We start from the raw sequence: 18,235 nt of genomic DNA, 5'->3' as shown, positions 1-18,235 counted from the left end.
GGGGGATGGATATGTAAATATGAGTGGAGTGCCTCTAAAATAAAAGAAAAAAAGAATTTACTATGTCGGACAATTTTTAAAATTTTATTTTGAAACAACATTATTTTGCATATCATTCCAAGTTCCCTCTCCCTCCCATCCTACCATTTCCCCCACCATCTTCCCCACCTCACTCCCATCCACTCCTCAGAGTGGGTGAGTCCTCCCCAGGGATCACCAAAGTCTGTCACATCATTTGGGGTAGGACCAAGGCCCTTCCCCCTGTGTCTAGGCTGAGCAAGGTATCCCTCCATATGGAATGGACTCTAAAAAGCCAGTTCATGCACTAGCGATAATTACTGGTTCCACTGCCAGCAGCCCCATAAACTGCCTAAGTCCCCCAACTGTCACCCACATTCAGGGGGCCTAGTTTGATCTTATGCAGGTTCCCCAGCTGTCAGTCTGGAGTCCATGAGCTCCCACTTGCGTAGGTCAGCTGTTTCTGTGTGTTTCCCCAACATGGTCTTGACCCCTTTGCTCACATTATCACTCCTCCCTCTCTATAACTGGACTCCAGGAGTTTGGCCCAGTGCTTAGCTGTGGTTCTCTGCATCTACTTCCATCAGTTAGTAGATGAAGGCTCTAGTAGGACAATTTAAAATAAAACCCACAATATTTGTCATGTGTTATGTCAGCCTGTATAGTCTGGGTTACTTTGCAACAACATGTTATCGTCATCTGACTTGTAAGCATGCCCTAAATTATTTTCATAATTCCTGATGGGGTCTGACCATATTTCCATTTTCCTAATTTGTAACTCAAGTTAGTATGACATTGAAATTACACAAGAATTGCATTCTTAACACCTTTGGGCTTTTTCACTCAGAGCCCAGTGGCCTCTGAAGCCTGATGTAAAGCTAAGCTACACATTCTTTCATCTAGGCAAATGTCATTGTAGCTGCCACCAGAAGGTGAATGACTTCTGAGCCTGACATCTTTATGATTTTAATCTTTAAAAATAATGTTTGACAAACTCTGAAATAAGCTAGAGATTTCATTAATTCTGAGCCAAACATGGAAAGAAAACTTAAAATCAAAGTTCACATTACTTGTTCCTCAGAATTCTTTATATGAGAAAGTTTGCAGTAACATTGATGGTGATTTTCCCATTAATGGTATGAAGAGACAGAGTTGTGTACCATCCCTTCTGCACTACTCTGTAAGAATGGAGCTGAAGAGTGAAACTATAATTTCAGGCTCCTATTCTGCTAGTGGCTTCAAACTTTGAGGTTTTTTCATTGGGAGATATTCTCAGAGCAGGTGAGAAAAGCTGCTAGATCTTGAATCTGACAACAATGATGGTGGTTCTAGATGTCATTGTAGTATGGATGGGGCAGGATGATTGCAGACCTTGGTCCTGAGAGAGCAGTAATAAGCTCTGTGTTTCTAGAATGCTCAGGCAGGGCAGCAGCGGGAGCTGCCCCAGGTGATCCATCCATAGCTACTAGCCATTGTTTCACTTAGGCTGTCTTTCACTTGTCTAATTTTCCTTTCTTCTTCTGTTCCTCTGGCTCTTTGATGTAACTGACCTGTAAGAGTAGGTCATTCTTCTTTGTGACGGGGTCCTAAGTGGGAGGTATCCAGAGCATGAAAAGTTAAAGAATACAGAAAATGGGGTCTGGAGGTCTTGCATAAGCCATGTCTTTATGTAAAGCAAACTAAGAAATATGGCATATTACATAGTATTTCCTGGGGAGAAATGGTACAAAGTTAGCAGAAACCATCATTCAATGGGACAAAGCCAGAGAGAAGCTAATCAAGCAATGTTGCATAACAGGAACACGAGTTATCTCAAGAGTATTGCAGACTGAGCACACAGCAACTTTGGGACTAGTAACTATAGCCTGGTACAGTGGGAAGAGTTGAGTTCTCTAAACCTGAAGCCGAGCTCCCCCAATGCCCTGTCCCCAGCTCATGACCAGCTCTGTCAAATATATTCCTTATATTGTGTTTCTTCTTCATACATCAGGACTCAAGGAATAGCTCCCAAGGCCCTGTCCCTATGCTATTACTGGCTCTACTAAGATTGTTCTGGTTTTGAGATGGCACTATGTTCCTTCTCTGTACATCATGTCCTTAGGGAAAGTCTTCAATCCACTCAACCCTCAACAGTAATAGAATTTCTATATTAAGTAACCAGTCCAGACATTTTTATATACTTAAATATGTCCTCAGTCATGATCTCTCTAGATCTCCAAAATACATATTGCTGTGATACATTTGGAAAACACACATCAATACTCAGGCTTCAAGGAGGGATGATGAATAGAGAAAAATGGATCAGAGTAAAAAAAAAAAAAACAAAAAGGCTGATGTGATGGTGTCTCAGTGATCTTTGAAGAATAAAATATAGAGAATTATGTTTTTCCCTTTGTATTGGAAACTTGCCCAAACTAATTTTAGGGAAGGGATCATCATGATCTCCCAGGTCTAAACTCCTTGAAGAATGACTAATTCATGAGGACAGAAACCTGATTTTGTAAACCTCTTGAGCATTAAAGGCTAACAAATTCCACACTTTACTGATGCAGATACCATGTCATTTCTGTCTCTTTAATGATTTTTTTTCAGGTTGAAGAAGTCTCAAATAATCTGTTTTCAACCAAGTTCCCCAGTGATTGAAGTGGTATTTTCTAATCTCAATATTTTTCCTATTTCTCATCTAATAACCAAAAGGGAATATTAATATTTCCACCAGACAATGTTGTGGTCACATTACTCATTTCACTAATGGGTTTACTATAAGTACATGCATTTAGTTTCCAGGAAATCACCAATTTCTATCTTCAGAGAGGAATGTTTGTAACTTGTATTAAAGAGACACTACTTGTTACACAGTTGAGTGTGCCAAGCTAACCTGAACTAGGGCCAATACTACTAATTCAAATACTGATCCATGCCTGCATTTAGAACAAAATGATCTCAGGGAAGCCTAAAACACCATTTCAATTTAAATTTTCTAGGGAATCTCAACACTCTGACCATTTGGATCTCTACCTTTAGTAACTCCTACCCCTGGAAGCAATCAGAAATTAAAGTATCACTGCTTTCCTCCAAACAGGCTCAAGTCAACATAGGTCCATGTAAAGCATGAGACCAGTGATTGATAGCCTGCTTAACATTTGCCAGGATGTGTATATTTTGCTCATAGATTCATTTAGCTTTTTTTTTTTTTCTGACATCAACCACTAACCAAGTTTTCAGTGGAGCACTTCCATTTTGACTTGCAATCATTGGACCTCAATATGCAGTAATCAAGCTTTAGTCCCAGTAGAACTCAGTAACCATCATGGATTGGCCTAAAAGGCTGTCTAGATTATGTTGATTTCTGTAACTTCAGTCTGATGGTGAGATACTTTTATTGCTTTCCCAGGTATTTCCAGTATAGATTAGATTCTTCTTTATCACCACCTCACTTTGAACTCCTGAGAACCATGTAGAATAATGGAATTTATACCACTACACATTTTAATTTGGAACTTGGAGATTCTCATATGTACCCTTTCAACATGAATAAGATAACAATTATAAATATGGTACTTCCAGGTGATGTTGGAAAGGAAGTTTACTAAAACCACTCAGCTATCATGGCTCTGAACCTTAAACACACATTTTGTGTTTGATCCTAGGCAATCCATCATCATCTCTTTCATGCAATATGTCTGTTTCTTTGGTCTTTACATCTCTTAATTCTTGGTCTGTCTCTTTTGTTGCCATTTTATTTTTATTTTATTTTTAATTGTGTGTGTGTGTGTGTGTGTATGTGTGTGTGTGTGTGTGTGTGTGTGTGTGTGTATTTCTGTCTGTCTGTCTGAGGATAACTTGAAAGACTTGTTTCTATCCTTTCACCATGTGGGGCCTGGGGATGAAATCATAGCAGCAAGCATCTTTATCCACTAAACCATTTCTTAGTCCCCTCTTTTTTATTTTATTTCTTCCATTTTTTATTTGATTAGAAACAAGATTGTTTTGCATGTCAATCCCAGTTCCCTCTCCCTCCCCTCCTCTCCTGCCTGCCCCCAAGTAACACCCTACCTATCCCATACTCTTTCTGCTCCCCAGGAAGGGTGATGCCTTCCATATGGGGGTCTTCAGAGTCTGTCATATCCTTTGGGATAGTACCTAGGCCCACTCCCATGTGTCTGGGCTTAGGGAGTAGCCATCTATGTGATTGGGCTCCCAAAGTCCATTCCTATGCTAGGGATAATTACTGATCTACTACAAGAGGCCCCATAGATTTCCGATGTCTCCTCACTGACACCTACTTTCATGGGGTCTGGATCAGTCCCAGGCTGGTTTCCCAGCTATCAGTCTGGGGACCAAGAGTTCCCCCTTGTTCAGGTCAGCTGTTTCTGTGGGTTTCACCAGCCTGGTGTTGACCACTTTGCTCATCCCTCCTCCTTCTCTGCAACTGGATTCCAGTTCAGTTCAGTATTTAGCTGTGAGTGTCTGCTTCTACTTCCATCAGCTGCTGGATGAAGGCTCCAGAATGGCATATAAGTTAGTCATCAATCTCATTATCAAGGGAGGGCATTTAAGGTAGCCTCTCCTCTGTTGTTTAGATTGTTAGTTGGTGTCATCTTTGTAGATCTCCAGACATTTCCCTAGTGCCTGGTTTCTCTTTAACCTATAATGGCTTCCTGTATTATGGTATCTCTTATCTTGCTCTCCTCTAGTCTTACCCCAACTCAACCTTCCTGCTCCCTACTGTCCTCCTCACTCCTCCTCTTCTCCCCTTCTCATTCTCCTAGCTCCCTCTCTCTCACCCCATGCTCCCAATTTGCTCAGGAGATCTTGTCCCTTTCCCTTTCTCTGAGGGACCATGTATGTCTCTCTTAGATTCCTCCTTGTTTCCTAGCTTCTTGGTGGTGTGGGTTATAGGCTTGTAATCCTTTGTTCTATGTCTAAAATCCATATATGAGTGAGTTTATACAGTGTTTCTCCTAGCAGCATTATTTATAATAGCCAGAACATTGAAGCAACCTAGATGCCCCTCAACTGAAGACTGGTAGAGAAAATGTGGTACATTTACACAATGGAGTACTACTCAGCGGGGGGGGGGGGGGGGGATCTTGAAATTTCCAGGCAAATGGATGGAACTCTTTTACTTTTAAATTTTTTATTAAATGAGACAAGATATTGCTATGAATCCCAGATAAACTTAGAATTCAGTTTGTACCTCAAAGATATCTTCATCTAATGATAATTCTCTTACTTCAGCCTTCAGAGTGCTAGAATTAGAGGTGTGTGCTACAATTCCCTGCTATGCCATTGTCTGTTCTCACAGTAGGCTTTTATTTCAATTCATGGAAGATCCGAAAAACAGGACCTTCCTTACTTTTTCCTCTCCATCTTTTTTTTGTTTTGTTTTTGTTTTTGTTTTTGGTTTTTCGACACAGGGTTTCTCTGTGAAGCTTTGGAGCCTATCCTGGGATGATTCATTTTTGTCAGGGTTACTCTGATTTGAACAGAGAAGTGTTTCCATGATTGAAGTAGATCTGGTACAGATCTACTTCATTTTCTTCTTTTTTTTTTACTGTTTTTTTTCTTTTTTTCTGTTTTCAAGACAGGGTTTCTCTTTGGCCTATTCTGGCACTCGCTCTGGAGACCAGGCTGGCCTCGAACTCATAGAGATCTGCCTGCCTCTGCCTCCGAGTTCTGGGATTAAAGGCGTGTGCAACCTATGCCCAGCTTCTCCTCTCTATTTTATGCATCTATTTCTAACAGTTTTCTCTAGTCCCTACTAAGGAAACACAATATATTCAGGCATTCTTTTTGATTGTTTTTTATTCACTTGAAGTTTAGTCTCAAAACGAGGGTTTCCTCTTGGCTGTCCCTTACTTATTTTTACAACAGAAATCTCTGGCCTCTTATTATATTTGAACACCGAAAAAAGGTTTCTTTATACTGTAAAACATCTGTGTTACATACTTCTGAGACATAATGTAATTTTGTCTCAGACTGTTTCATAGCATACTAAGGCCAGTGCTGTCCGATAGCAACACAATCCAAATGACAGTTGCACATTTTAACTTTCCAAGAGATAAATTTTAAATCCCTGAAATCTTGATTTCACTTTAGGTCTACAACATATCTCCATTCAACAGAGTTCTGGACTGAAGAAAACATTTCAGGTATACTCTATTTATATGTTCATTCATGATTTCTGCCAACATACCCATTTAAGGCTGGAGAAAACAGACCAGTTACAATGTTTGATGAACTTGGAAAACTAAGCCATAGCAAAAGCAATAGGGTACCAACCATTTATGGTTCAGTAAAATAAAATACTATAACAGGATTTCAAGTTTTGAGATAATTATTGTAGGGAATAGGCCAGTTGGCTTCAGGACTTTAGCAGCTAGGGTGACATTTTGAGAAAAAAATAATCAATGAAAGTTCTGGTATTTGCTCTGCCAGCTTCTATGGAAGCCCTTCAGCCAGACTCATTTTTCTTATTCTTGTTCCATCTATAGACTCTGGCATAGACCCTATTAGGTCTACCAGAACTAAAGTCGCTGGGTACCACACATGTCATTTACCCCTAAACTCATGCCTTTATAGCTCAGTATTCACATCTAACTCCTGGAGAGAATCCAAGCCAAGGAAAAGAATGATATGGTTTATGCTATTTAATTCATCTTCTCTTAACACAGAATCAATGCTCCGAGGTTTTCATGTAGGAGGATAATAAGACCAAGGAAGAACTGTGGTTGACTAATTTTTACCAAATGAAATAGTCTAACTTTTCTTTGTTATGCTTGGACTAGTGCTTCTGAATTGAAGCCCAAGAAGTAGAAAGTTTGTCTTTTGCATTCTTCTATGATTATTCCTTCTGTCATTTTTAGTATCACATTTACAGGTCTAAATCTACAGATTGTATATCTCTGAAGGGAGATTGTATATCTCTAGGAGAAGGAAGTATATGCATTACTATTTCACAAGCAATTTTGTCACACATCTACAATTGTGGCTTCTCTTTCTAGGCTGGTTCCAATCTTCTTCCAAAATGAGTCTTGTCTAAGGAACTTAATGCCTCCACTGCCATATCCAAATTATAGGTCTATCAATATAATGAAGGCACCCATATCTGGGTGCTCTGATTCAGATCCTCTATCACAGCCACCTAGTACTCCAGGACAGTGTTCACTTCACATGGAATTAACTCTTCCAATGAGAATAGTGCACCAGGTTTGACTCTTCTATGGCCTCCTCTGTGTCTGTATCATCCTAACTCAATTATAAGTGACTTATAGACAGTTGTTGTCCAATATGAGAAACAGATGAGGACTGATTGTGAGCTTATAGTCGGAAGAAGTGGGATACTGAAGAAAGTAGGTGTTTTGAAGAGCATAGGGTTACTTCATGTCAAATACTGTGGTAACAGTTGATGAGTTATTTGAAGTATAGGTGATATACTGAGGTTAAACATCTGAGAAGGTAAAGTTAAGAAAGAATAATAGGGAAGACAAACAAGATGAATGGTCACAGATATGAAAATCTTCAGAAACTGGTCATTTGAATGAGATGTCCCCCATAGTCTTGGTCATTTGAACACTTGGTTTCCAGGTGGTGTTGACCCTTTATAGGTCAGATTGCCCTGTCTCTAGCTTAGTACATGTGCACTGATCCAAGAAGGAATAACCTTGCATGAAAAGCTCTACACAACTGAGGTAGATCTTAAGATAGCCACTGGAGGTGGCTGCCAACCACAGTCTCTGCACTTGGCCAGTAGATCCTCCTTTGAAAGGGTTCTGCTCAGAGAATCACCTTGCTTACCAGAATTTCAACCACAATTTGACTAATATTTGTCAGCTTTGCTTCCAACTCAATAGACAAGGTAGAAACAGAGAATTCAGGGCTTGAGTTTAGAAAAATATTGTTAAATAACTGTTACTGGCTTACAAGGACTGAAGTTTTTGAAAAGGTAAGCAAAAATAAGTCAGAATAGTCTATGGGACTGAGGTTTAAGATGTGACTGTTGTTGCAGATGAATATTGGAGAATTGGGATTGAAATTAGGGTTCAAGAGCAAGGCAAGCACAAAGTTCATTGAAGGCACCTGAATGAACAACACGTACAATCAGCAAGGCAATAAAAGGGAATGGAGACTGGCTACTGGCAATATGTGCAGCAGAGTTAATAAGTAGTAGACATGGAGCAGCCACTGTATTACTATCTGAAGTCAGCTAAGGTGGGGAAAGTGATTCTTTATAGGACATCAAGATTTCCTCAGTTGCTTCCCATTATCTCTATCTCAACACAATACAGGGTTTGAACTGATACAAGTTGCATTTGTGACTTAAAATGGGATTTTTTATTTTTGTAACAAACTCAATTATGAGAGTGCTGTTTTTCATTGAATGAACACACTTCATAAATATTTACCACATTTTGTGATAGTTTTAATGACACAAAATGACTATGAAATTAATGCTTTAAGGAGAATTGTACAGGTCTTGTTGCTTACATGTAAGACAACTCTGAGAACCCTAACTTGTTTTCCAAGACAACAAAATTGCTTTTGATTTGGGAATTTAACCAGACACACTTAGAGTCAGTTAGCATTGTCAGTCATGAGGAAGCAAAACAACGTCCTAGGAGACTAATTAAAATATTTACTGCCACCCTCACATTGCAGATTTTTTAGACAATTCAGTTTAGATTTTCAGGGGGAAATTAACTAAAACTAAAAAGAACATCAAGTTAGCAGGTTTTTAAAAAATAACTATGTTTATATGAGGGAAGCAAAAGAAATAAAAACTATTGCTAGGGTTGGCATCATTTCATACATTTGCGAGAAAATACATAAGCTGTTTCTGATTATAGCTTTTACCAAGTATGCAAATAGCTGTCATAATTTCAGAAAAAATATTATCTCCATTTCTCCTTTGTCTATCAAAATGTTTTCACACTTATCTTTTTGAAGGTGTTATAGAGGGCTCTTTAAATCTCTGATTAATATTGGTAGGTCATGTAACAAAATGAGCAGACATGAACTTGGGAGATAGATTTGTGGGGCTGATTTCCCTGGGGAAGGAAATGCAGGAGGTGAGAGTGGCCAGTATGCAAAACACACACAGGTGAAATTATAAAAAGAAAAATGTTTCAGTTAAATTTTAACATTATCAATCTAATACTTTTTTCTTGCTAACTATTTCATGTTCCAAAGTCCTTTTATGGAAAGGTACTAAGGCTTACTCTACCAGTAAACATTATCAGGTAATTAGGACATTAATATCTTAGATTAGATAATTTAAGAAATACTGATTTACGGTCTTTGCTAGCCATCCGCCATGGCAGGTGGATGAAAGACCCGAGCTAACATGGGGTTAGCTCCTTAAACAACAATAAAGCCTCATGCAGTTTGCAGCAAGCTTTCGAATCAGCCTGGTCATTGGGGTGACCATGGTCCTGGGCTAAGACCCCAGAGGCCTGCGTTTTCCAGGGGTCTAACATTTGGGGGCTTGTCCTGGATTTGTGACCACCCCTCATCTGCCTGGTCGGCAGATCGAATTCCAGGACAGGCTCCAAAGCCACAGAAAAAAACTGTCAGAGAAAGAAGTTTAAGCAAGCAGCTAAAATGTGTACATGTAGCTACTGTTTAAGAACTGTAAGGTAACTCTATGCAGTTTTAAATTCAGCTTTGCTAAGTTTCAAATGTTTTACTAAGTTAAAACCAGTTACAGTCAGGCTGAAAATTAATTACAGAAATAAGACCTTACCTAGCCACCTGTAGCTTCTTGTGTGCTTAAGGCAAGTAACTAAAACAGACAGACCTCTAATGCTTCAGAGACCTGCAGAATATGGCATTTAAATTGTTATCTTTAAAGTTTATAATATCAGACTGCCAGATCCTGACAGTGACCCAAAGTCTCCAAAGAAGATTATGAGGCACCCCAGTTCCTGTACCTGTACCAGTGAGCGAGATGCTCAGATGTGATACCTGCTGCCTGCCAGGACCTGGCCAAGACTGTGGACAAAGCTGCTGGACACTGGAAAATTGATTGCACCCCTTTTGCCTAGACAAAACAAGGTCAGTCTTTTCCATGTCCCTCTTCCACAGAGAAAAAAAATAAAACCTCTCACCTTATAGGCCTGGCGAAGATTGCTGTTCTTTGAGAAATCTGCCTCCAGAAGTAATGGAGAAACTTGGGTATGGCTAACTGTATATGGACTGGCTTCTAACTGGCTTCTGTCACTTTTTAGTAGATTCGGATAAAATATACCCTTCTCAGATCTCTGAAATATTAATTGTCAGCTTGACAGCATCAGAAAGTCAGATCCACTATAAGCTATAGTCAGCATGATAGCTGATAAAATAATGACTACCTTCTGTTTAGTCACAAGTTCAAGGTTTTCAAGTTTATTTTGGTTGTCATCTAAGTATAAACTTAAAGGGCTTTTTATCAGGCCAAAGGCACCTCTGTCCAATCCATACCTGGCTCTCTGGACAAAAGAAAAATGTACTTGCTTCTAGCCCAAATCTGTAGTTATTGCTAGGACTCAAAATTATAAATATGTTCCTGCTGTTTGAACAGATATCCAGATATCTGCTTTTTCTGCACTGTGGGCTACAGTAAATAAGTTTTAACCTCTGTTCCTAGTTTAAACATGTCTTAAACAGGTTTCTGCTTCTGGCAGACATCTGAGTATCAGTTGCTGACTAAGTAGACTGCTAGCCCTGGACTTGCTGTAGATGTGAACCAGTCCAGCTGATGTGGACACCCCCTGTCTCTGCAACAGAGTCTGCCAACAGCCCCTGATGGATTCCCCATTGCCTAAATTCCTTTTTTTTTTTTTTTTTTTTTTGCTTTTGACTAGCATTTCAACCTTCTGGGGTCCCTAACTTCATCCCAAAGTCAGCAGGAAGTAACATGGGAAAGATTCCCCACCCATTTTCCCTGGTTAAAATGCTAAATCAGAAGGGACTCCCTTGCATGGGGAGGCCAATATCTCTCACTCCCTGATGGGGGCACTAGAGAGACAGCAATTCCATGATTGGAATTTCAAAAAAAATGGGGAATGAAGGGACCAGCTCTCCATTTCGGCAGCCATGACAGTAACTCGTGCTTGCCATGACCTTGTCCTAGTCACTAGAAGTCAAATGCCTGCCTATTGGCAAGGAACCAATCAGAAGTTACCTGGCGGCGTTATGCTTTACCACTCTAGGTGTGCTTTACAGACAAGTGCACAGCAATGATATGCAGAGCATAGCAACCACCCTGGGAGGGCCTATGGGCCATAACAACCAGTTGGCCAATCAACATAGGGCAAGCCCTCCAAGCCTGGAGGCACACCAATCCTGAGCTTGTACGTACCCCTAGACACTCCCCTTATGCTGCTCTACAAGATATCTATGCAGCCGGTTCAAGCTGTCTTTGCTAGCCATCCGCCATGGTGGGTGAATGAAAGACCCAAGCTAACATGGGCTTAGCTCGTTAAACAACAATAAAGCCTCATGCAGTTTGAAGCAAAAAAAGAAAAAGAAAGAAAGAAAGAGGGAGGGAGGGAGGGAGGGGGGAGGGAGGGAGGGAGGGAGGGAGGGAGGGAGGAAGACTGATTTACAGATGGATACTGGAATCTCTATAACAGTAACTAACTTTTAAGGTAACTCACCTTGAAGGTGGTGGTAAATAACTCACCAATCATTAGGAAGATGTCTTTTGAGGTGATAAGGTGAGACACAACTGTGACTTGCTTTTTCTAATCTGTTCACAAAGGTGAGTTTCTATGTCTTCTGTACATACACAAGTACAAAGTTTGCCAGTGCTATAACAACACTTCTTCCCTTCCACCACAAAGTGTACATACTATTACAATATTTGGAGGTTGAACCTCTGGAAAGTGAAAGGACATAATGATGGTGCCCACATGAAATGAATTAGTGCCTTCATATCCAGAGTCCACAGAGATTTCACTTCACCTTAGCATATGTGAGAGAGAAAAATATAGGCTTCATGATCAGTAAGCCCCAGAAGACATTGAGGCTGCTGGTGCCTAATCTTCAACTTTCCAGCATGCAAAACTTACAGAAATACATTTGGTTGCTTATAAGATATGAAGTGTATGTATAGCAGCATGAATAGACTGAATAAGATATCCAGAATTTTTTCAGCTGAGAAGCTGTATTTTATATCTTTTTTATTTTCATATCACACTGACAAATAATGTCTATGGGCCTGTGGATTCCCATTCCTGACTAAGAATTTATAAACAGGTTATGGTAGACTGGGGAAAGACATTTCTTCAATGATGTGGCCATTAGTCAGGGTCTCAGGGTTTGTAAATAAACACACACACACACACACACACACAGACACACACAAGGAAGGAGATAATGAGGATAAGGCTTGAATATGATATATTTTATGTACATGTTGAAGATGTCATAATGAAATATACTTATTTATAGCTAATATACTAGCATTTTAACATGCTAATTAATTTAGTGACTTGGTATATTAGATTATCATTTCTAACATCTTTGTGGTGGAGTCTTTAGAGCTTTTAGTTATCTGATAACACTCATAAGTTCCACTTTTAACTATTTGGTTATTTTTTTAATGGCCCAGTTGTTACTAAGACTTCCTACAACATGTTAAATAGAGATAGCAGAAGTGGATTATTTTTCTTATTCTAGATCAAAAATGAAATGTCTTATAGATTGTGAAAATGCATTGTTTTCAACCTTTTCTCCTTCAAGATAACATTGGTTGTGATTTTTTTTCATGTACAGCATTAATCATGCTGAGGAACATTTTATATACTAATTTGTTGAGAGTTGTAGTTTTGTTTTGTTTTTAATTTTTAATCATGAAAGCATGGTAAAAACTTGTTTGTTTTTGTTGGTTTACTGCAGTGATTTCATGGGTTTTGTTCTCCATTGCATCGAAATTATATTTACTGATTTGTGAGTGTTATACTATCTCTTTATGAGTGTAATAAATCCCACTTGGTTATGTAGTACAAACTTTTTTGTCATTTCATACATGTATATAATAAATTTTGATAAATCTACCTCCCCTTCTTTCCACTCCTATTCCATCCCTGCCCCCACCTCCACTTTTCCTTCCCACTTTCATGGAGTATTTTTAGTGTTTAAACAAACTGAGTTCTCTTAGCTGTGCCTGTATGTATGCAGGTGTAGAACCATCTAATGGCACAATAGCAGCCTCTTAGAGTCCATAAACTGGAGAGAATGAATTCTCCCTTCCTAACAACCATCAATTACCAATAACTTTTCAGTTAGGGGTGAGATATCATGGCCTCTCCCCATCAATATTTGCATTTGGTCTGGCTTGATCTTGTGTACATTTTGTGCATGCAGTGATGGCAAATATGGATCATATATAAAATGATGAAATCATGTTCAGAAAATGTTTCACTGTAAATGTCCACTACTCCATGTACTCCTTAAGTTTAATTTGCCAACAATTTTTGACAATGTTTTCTTCTATGCTCATCAGGGATACTGTTGTAAGGTTTTCTTTTGTTCCTTTACCAGATTTTAGGACAGCATTATTCTGACATTGGAGAAAGAGTATAGCGAAATACCTTCCTTTTACATTTTTTGAATAATTTGTTTAATTCTTTTGTAATACATTATGAAGCAATCGTGAAAGTACTGGCTATTAAACTTTTCTTTGAAGGGAGATTTTTAATTACTCCTTCAACCTCTTTAAACAATATTGCTCTCTTTAGCTTTCCCATTTCTTCTTACCATAATATTGATAGTATGTGTATTTCAGGGGATTTATTCATTTTTCCTGGGCTTTTCTATTTACTATAGCATAAATTTTCGATAATTTCTTCTGAGCCTCTGCATTTCTTTGATAGCAGTTATAATGTCTTCTTATTCAAAATTTAATTCTGAAGTTTTGCTCTATTTTCCCTGCTACTTTAGCTGAGAGTTCATCCATTTTGTTTTTCTTTTTCAAAAACCAACTTTTATTTAATTTAAGTCACTATTATTTTTATTTTACCTCAGATTAATGTTTATTTATGCTCCAATCTTTATTTTGTTTTTCATTTTGCTAGCTCAGTATTTGGCCCATCTTGCCTTTTTAAGTCCTTGAGATACACTATTATGTTGTTTGTTTGAAATGTCTGTGGTTCGGGTGTATAAAGTTTGATCTTTTTGTGGTGCTGGGGATCTAACTGAGGCCCTCACAGATGCTGGATAAATGTTCTTTCCCTGCAACACAACTGCAACTTTAAACTCCCCTAAACACTGTTTAACTTACATCATGGGCTTTGGGCTGTGGGATTTCCATTTGTTTTGAGAACATTTTAATCTTTACTGGACTACTTCTGCTTCCTGTAATTTGGAATATATTAATTTTGTAATGAAAACAAGTAAACAGCATTTCACATGATTATTATTTTATTTCAACATTACCGTTTTTTTTTTCAAATATTACTGTGGACCACAAGTAAAACAATCCTCTGACTTTGAGTAATCATAAGCATGTGAAATGTACAATGGATAAGAAAAACTCAGCTCCTCTGAAAATCTCATCTAAGCAGTGTGTAATGGGCACTTCTGTGACATTACAGATGTATTGTCCACCTTCAGCAATTGACTTGCCTTTAGCTCTGGAATAATGTTTCACATATATATGGTCACTAGCTACCAACAAAGTATGAGTCAGAAGGGTTTTTATTTTAAGCTTAATAAAAATATCTGCCCTAGTGGGGGTCGGGGGCAGAGAGGTGCCTTGGTCCTGCCTCAAGAAGATGACGGGACAGACTAGTAGACTTCCTGGGGGAGGGGGGCTTACTCTCTCTGAGAAACAGATGGTAGGTGGGGAGGAGTAGGCAGAAAGAGAGGAGAGAGAGGGAACTGGGATTTGAATGTAAAAACAAATTAATAATAATAAAACAAAAACAAAAAGGTTCTTAAAAATGTCTGCCCTAGTCATATCTACAATGTGAAAAGTGAACACTGTCTCTGTGAACTCCTTTACCCAACAGCCATCTTTATTCATCTCCAAATTTTCAGCTGTGACATGACTGGTAAATAAATACATGAGTGAGCTGAAGAAGCTTCTAGTATCTACCGAGTTTCTGAAATGCAAACATCTTTCCAATGGAAACTATGTTAATTCTTAGTGCTTGAGAACAAAGGTATTTTTAGATTACATTTGTTGAGAAATATGTTGGGTACTGCAGAGGCAAATGGGGCATACATGCTGGATCCCTTACTTGTATTTCCATGCAGATCCTGAAATACAGACAACTTCTAGAATTAAGGAAGCAAGGGCATCCAAGTATATCAGACAATAGGATTATGAACCCTAAGGTCTAAAAAGGAATATTTTTATATTGGTGGCTAAATTTTCACAACACCAAAAGTGACTGATGACACCACTGTGATGTGTAACCAATGTAAACCCAAAACTCAGTCAGTGTGGTCTGCCATTATTGGTATTCTTCCACATCCCCTTGCTTATTCATCATATATTTAAGCAATTGCTGGATACCATTTTCCTTGTGTATCCATGGGTTTATATTTGTAAACTTAAACTACTGACTGAAAGTGTTGAATAAAATCTAGAATATTCCAAAAGTAAATCTTAGGTTTGCAAAGCAGTAACCACTAGGCAAAGAACCCTTAGATGAAGTTATACATAGGTGCATGGTTCTAGAGCCCATTACTTCACAAATCGTCAGTCTCTGATGAATAGCCCTCATTCCTCATATTATGTACTACATTGTTAGCCAATCATACTTATTTCTTCTACATTTAACACAAAAGGACTCTTTTTCCCTTCATCATTATCCCTGAAACAATATAGTGTAGCAACATTCATATGCCATCTACATTGTGGTGCTATAAATATTCTTTAGATGATATAGTATATACAAGGCTGCATATATTATATGCAAACAATGCTGTTTTATATGCGATACTGGAGCATCTACAGAGTGGTAGCTGGGAGAGTCTTGAAAGAAATCCTTAATGAACAGTGAAGACTAGCTGTGCCTATTTCCATTCACTCCTCTAAGGAATATACCTGTAGATATGCTCTTTCCTTATCAGGATCTTGATGGTCCTTCTGTGAAAACCACATCCCTTTCTGTTTCCATCTCCCTCTATTCTTCTTCTAACTCATTCTTGTTCTTCACTTTAAGCATTTGTTGTAAGTAAATAATTCAAATGTTCATGTATAATAACTCACTGAATTCACATAATCTTTTACTGGATGTTAAGAAAGCTAACTTGAAGAGGCTAAAGAATTTGCTCATGTTTTACAACAGCCCATCAGGGTAGGATATTAACTCAAAACATCTCTTTAAATGCTTCAGCTGCTAATCATGGCATGTGCATAATACTGTATAGATTTTAAGTTATACATTTACTTGTTTCTAAAATTTTAAGCATTCTAAGTGTGAATCAGCTCTCCTTTGTTAGGTTATGTTTTTATATTGTAAACACAGTAAGACACACCTTACAGCACACCAAGACTGATAAATCTATCGAGTTTCAGGACCTCTGGTCCTTAGAATTAATCAATTGCACTGTTTTAAGCCCTCAGCCTGAAGAAGATCACGTCACTTTCAGAAAGGCCCAGGACATCAGTGCCCTGCTACTTGATTAGGATAGTGTGGGTCCAAGGTGATGAGTAGGGGCAGAATATAATGGTGGCTAGATGATTGTGTCTGTGTACCTGCAAAGGAGACCCTAGAATTCAGTTCATCTCTTGTTCCCTGAGGGAAGATGACTTTGTCCCAGTTAGAAAAGATCTGGAACTGAGTGTGCTTCATAAGGAAACAGTCTCAGAGGCTTGCCTGAGGTTAAGGTCACAAGAAATTGAAGAGGGAAATTCCCAGTCCTTGCCCAGAAAAAAAATGCAGCAGATTTGAGCAAAGAGAATATCTTCTCTCTAAATAAAGGAAGCATGAATGAGAGGAAAATTTGCATACATGATTAATCTTGTCTCTATATATAGCTGCCCTAGACTTGGAACCAGGTCCACAGTTTAATATGCATCTTTTACACAAGCTCTTTCCTAAGTTTCCCAAGGCATGCTCCATAACACCATACTGTCCTGAGGTGGTTTGAAACAGAATAGTGAAAATGAAGTCCAGGTGTTATGTCATAGGACCTGAAGGCAGGGAAATGCCTCATCAGCATCTACTTAAGAAAGTCCCTGCATGGGAAGCATTCAAGCTAGCAACAGAGTATAAGAAAATAGAGAGGGTTGACTAGGTTAAAAGATGGCACTATCGACACCAGTGGTCATGTGGAACTTCAGAAAAGACGATGAAGTTGTGGAGGTGGGTATAAAGGAGTAGAAATGGAGAGGAGGAAATGTAGTCCAACGATTCCAGTAGTACAGCATCAAATGACTAACAATTGACTAGCGGAGGGTCAAAGAGAGGGACAAAAATGAAGGTCTCTGGTACCCAGGTCTCTGGTAAGAGGGGCTGGGAGAGTGGGCAATGCCTTTACAAAAAAAAAAACAGAAAAGTGAGATACCTTGTGTCTTCAAGGACAGGAAAATTATTGAATTAATATCTTTCAGATAATGGTTGCATATGCTTAAGGGAAAATCTAGGGGAGGCCTTATCCTCTCTGAGAAGCAGATGGGAGGCGGCCAAGAGGGGAAGTGGGTGGAGAGGGAGGAGAGGAGGGAGGGGGAATGGGGATTGGAATGTAAAACTAAATTAATAATAATAATAATAATAATAATAATAACAAAATTTTTTTCAGTTTCATCATAACACAGACTCATCTGTGCAGCCACTGGCTACAGTCCTCCATTGATGGAAATGACTAACATCAACAGATACAAGATGGCCTGAAAGAATAACATACTTGTTACTGAAAAAGTTTGCCACCTATTATATATTGTATTGTTTCAGGTCATTATATATTAAAGCTTCCTACTTTAAATTCCACAGTGATCCATTACGTGTGTGTGTGTGTGTGTGTGTGTGTGTGTGTGTGTGTGTGTGTGTGTATGAATTTTAAAAAGAAGCACTAATTCTTGAACCATAAGTTTACACTGTTCACTTTCAAATAATGTGATTTAGACTACAATGTTTCATAGAAGTCTAAAGGCTATATCTTAAATAGTAGAATTATCTAAGTATTGTTAATAAATACAGTGTGACTAAAAAGCAAAATTCAATTGCGTGTAATGTACTTTCAAAGAGTACCAAATGATAGCACATGGCTATTATGAATC

The 18,235-nt window shown here is 38.6% G+C and overlaps 1 long non-coding RNA gene across 1 annotated transcript in view; it reads left to right on the top strand.

Annotated features, from left to right (window-relative positions):
• The window catches only part of LOC107977962, a 52,881-nt gene extending 34,956 nt beyond the window's left edge, over positions 1–17,925 (top strand). The window contains exons 3-4 of the long non-coding RNA XR_003482457.2: positions 6,121–6,173; positions 17,758–17,925. This is a non-coding gene — a long non-coding RNA (uncharacterized LOC107977962). The remainder of the gene's footprint in view (positions 1–6,120; positions 6,174–17,757) is intronic.
• The last annotated feature ends 310 nt before the right edge of the window (positions 17,926–18,235 follow it).

Source organism: Cricetulus griseus, chromosome 2, assembly GCF_003668045.3.
Source record: "Cricetulus griseus strain 17A/GY chromosome 2, alternate assembly CriGri-PICRH-1.0, whole genome shotgun sequence".
Lineage (NCBI taxonomy): Eukaryota > Metazoa > Chordata > Mammalia > Rodentia > Cricetidae > Cricetulus > Cricetulus griseus.
This window is presented reverse-complemented; position numbering and strand designations above follow the sequence as displayed.